General features: G+C 35.6%; 1 protein-coding gene across 7 annotated transcripts in view; it reads right to left on the bottom strand.

Annotated features, from left to right (window-relative positions):
* Positions 1-4,134, bottom strand: part of CAMK2B (calcium/calmodulin-dependent protein kinase II beta) — a 241,961-nt gene that overhangs the window by 188,903 nt on the left and 48,924 nt on the right. The window lies entirely within an intron of this gene.

Here is a 4,134-nt window from a genome sequence, read left to right as displayed (position 1 = left end):
AAATTAATAAAATATAATTATAGAAAAAAAACCCTATGTACAGTAGAACATGCTTAGAGTAGCCTAGCAGATACAGCAACTGAGGCTCAGCCCTTAAAAATGGAAGAACAGTAAGATTGACTCAGCATAGAGCAGGGTTCAGAGCTGTTGTACATAGGGTTGCTATGAGTCAGTCACAGTTGACTTGACAGCAGATAACAACAACAAGAATATTATGTAGCCTCAATATTGACTCAAAATCACCTAATAATACTACCAATAAGATGGGTAAAAATACTAAATATTAGGGGAAACTATGAAAGTTAATGCCCTAAAAAATTCCAATGCCCCTACATATATATGTGTGTGTGTGTGTGTGTGTGTGTACACACACACACCCAGCAACTCTATAAACTTTGATAGATATCGATGGTTGTAGAGGGGTTTCAGGTTTTTTGTTCATGAGTTGTGCTCATGCTTAAAGGATCAATAGAACAAGAGGACATAACAATAATAAATATCTTTGCACCAAATAAAAACCCGCAAAACATATAAAACAATCATTAACAAAACTAAAAAAGGAAATCGATAACACTACTACACTATTTGAAGACATCAATACACCACTCTCAGGAAAAGATAGAACTACCAGAAAAAAACTCAACAAAGATGCTCAAGAATTAAACCACACAATAAACCAACTCAAACTCATAGATATTTATCGGCTAATGCACCCAAAAAAACACAGTATACCTTCTTCTCCAATGTGCATGCAACATTTCTTCAGAATACATTACATTTTAGCTCATAAGGCAAGCAACAATAAATTTAAAAACATAGAAATAATACAAAGCATTTTCTCAGACCACAATGCTACAAAATTAGAAATTAATAACAAGAGGATAAAAGAGGAAAAAAATCATACATTTGGTAGCTGAACACCTTTCTTAAACATGAGTGGGTACTAGAAAAAAAATGCAATTAAAAAGTTCTTTGAAACAAATGACAATGAAAACATCATTTACCAAAACCTCTGGGAAACAGCCATAGCAGTAATCAGAGGTCAATTTATAGCAATAAGCAAAAAAAAACTAAGCATAAGACAGGAAATATTGACCATTGACTCTCTAATCTAACATCTTCAACAAATTGAAAAAGAACAGCCAGAAAACACAACACCTGCTAAAACAACTGAAATTATAAAAATTGTGGCAGAAATAAAAACTGAAAAACAATTGAAACCATCAACAAAACAAGGAGTTGGTTCCTTGAAAAGGTCAATAAAATCGTCAAATAACTAGGAAAACTAACAAAAGAAAAGAAGGGAAAAAACCAAATAATCCGAATAAGAGATAAGACAGGTAACATCACAACAGAACCAACTAAAATAAAAAGACTAACATTGAAATAGTAGGAAAAACTATAGTCAAACAAATATGAAAACCTAGAGGAAATGGACAAATGCTTAGAAATGCACAACCTACCTAAACTGACACAAACCAAAATTGAACACCTGACCCATTACAAAAGAAGAGTTGAAAAAGTAATAAAACAACTTTCTTTCTTTTTTTTCCAAAAAAAGCCCTGGGCCAGATGGTTTTACAAGTGGATTTTATCAAACATTCAGAGAACAACTGTCAACCAATTCTAGATAATTTCAGAAGACGGAAAAAGATTAATTCTCCAAGATTCATTTTATGAAAAACATTTCTTGATACTAAAGCCGGGTAAAGACACCACCACAATAGAAAACTATAGGCCAATATCTCTTATGAACACAGATGCAAAAATCCTGAATAAAATATTGGCCAATAGAATCCAACAATACACCATTACCAAGTGGGATTCATAACAGGTATGCAAGGATGGTTCAACATAAGGAAAAACAATCAACATAATTCATGACATTAACAAAGCAAAGAACAAGAACCACATGATCCTATGAATTGATGCATAAAAGTCCTTTGAAAAAAATCCAACATCCTTTCCTGATTAAAACACTCAACAAAATAGGATTAGAGGGGAATTTCTTCAACATAGTAAAAAGTGGGCACCGTTTCGATTCAGGTTTTCATTGCAGTGCACTGGCCCTCGGTGCGGCCTGGAGGTTCGGCCATTCATCAGGCTTAGGGGGCCACCGGCAGCCGGTGTGCAGCCACGCCGCTTCGTTGCTGCTGCACCGGCAGGCAATTATACACCTTTGAAGAGTCTGTCTGCTTCATTTTCCCCCCAGCAGTGTTAAACCCCATTATGGAAACCCAGAAGCGTTATAAAAGAATATAGCTAAAAAAAAAACATAGTAAAAAGTATATATGCAAACCTGAGAGCCAAAATTGTTCTCAATGGAGAGAGATTAAAGGCATTCCCTTTGAGAACAGGAACCAGGCAAGTATGTCCACTATCACTTTTCCTATTCAATATTGTATTAGAAGTCTTAGCAATAGCAATAAGACAAGAGAAGGAAATAAGAGGTATCCAAATTGGCCAAGAGGGGGTAAAATTATCTTTCTATGGAGATGACATGATAGTATATTTAGAAAACCTTAAAGACTTAGCAAGAAAACTACTGGACATAGTTGACCAACTTAGCAAAGTGGCAGGATACGATATCAACATACAAAAATAAATTTAATTTCTCTACAATGACGAAGAGAATATAGAACTGGAGCTAAGAAAAACAATACCCTTCACAATAGCTAATCACAAGATTAAATACTTAGGAGTAAATCTAACCAAAATCCCAAAGATCTACTCAAGGAAAATTACAAAACATTACGACAAGAAACAAAAAAGACCTGGAGCAGTAGAAGAATATCCCTCGCTCATGGCTAGGAAGACTCAATATTGTGAAAATGACAACACTACAAAAGGCAATTTACACATTCATTGCAATCCCAAACTAGAACTGTCACCCAAGCAGATAGATGCACACCTATGTTTGTTGCTGCTTTGTTCACAGTAGCAAAGATTTGTAAACAATCCCAGTGCCCATCAACAAACAAATGGATAGAGAAACTGTGGTATAGTCACACAATGGAATACTATGCAGCATTGAAAAAAGAAACTAATGAAATATTGTACAAAATGGGTGACCTTGAAGGACATTATGTTGAGTGTAATATGTAAGAAATTATGAAGAATCCAGTGTAGACCTGAAAAGGAGGGGTGACAGTGGCCACAGATCAGTGGTGATTGGTTTTATAAAACTCAGTGAGTGGAAATAATCAAAGAATACAGCCTTGTATCTCAACAACAAGAAAACAAATATTCTTACTACTGGACCAATAAGCAACATCACGATAGATGATAGAGAAAAGATTTAAACTGTCAACAAGTTCATTTTACTTGGATCTACAATCAACACTCTCAGTATCAGCAGTCAGGAAATCATGAGATGTATTGCACTTGGAAAGTGTGCTGTTAAGACCTTTCTAAATTATTGAAGAATAATGATGTCATTTTTAAGATTAAGGTGCATCTGATTCAGACCATGGTCTTTCCAATCACTTGCTATACATCTGAGACCTGAACAATGAATAAGGATGACAGAAGAACTGAGGTCTTTTAGCTGTGGTGTTGGAGAATAGTACTGAACATACTATAGACTGCCAAAAGAACAAATAATTATGTCTTGGGGAAAGTGCTTCCAGAGTGTTCTTTTTTTTTTTTAAATAATTTTAATGAGAGATTTTGGATTTCCATTCATTCATTGCTGCACTTCTCTCCCCACCCATCCCTCTCCCCTCCCCCCACCCCGTTTGCTCCTCTATTTCAAATGTAAAAGAAACACTCCTTCCTGGTACACAATCCCCCCCACCCCTCCCACCGCCCCAAGTACATTCCACTATGCAACCTTAATTGTGGACTCCTGTGATAATCATAAGACCCTATCATACATAGTTTTTAAATTATTCACTCCCTCATCTGTTTCAGTGCAGTATATACAATTTATCCAGTTTTTCTCAGTCTTACCCCAACCCTGATATCTGTCCCATTTTACAACAGTGGCACCATGCATTATTTGTCCTTTTGCATCTGAGATATTTCACTCAGCATAATGTCCTCCAGTGTGACCCATTTTGAATAATATTGCATGAGTTCCTTGTTTTTCAATGCAGCGTAGTATTCCATTGTGTAAATATACCACAGCTTCTC

The sequence above is a fragment of the Elephantulus edwardii genome, unplaced genomic scaffold, assembly GCF_000299155.1.
Source record: "Elephantulus edwardii isolate Elephantulus edwardi_28Jun2011 unplaced genomic scaffold, EleEdw1.0 scaffold00111, whole genome shotgun sequence".
Lineage (NCBI taxonomy): Eukaryota > Metazoa > Chordata > Mammalia > Macroscelidea > Macroscelididae > Elephantulus > Elephantulus edwardii.
Note: the sequence above shows the minus strand (reverse complement) of the source record. Positions and strands in the feature narration are given on the sequence as shown.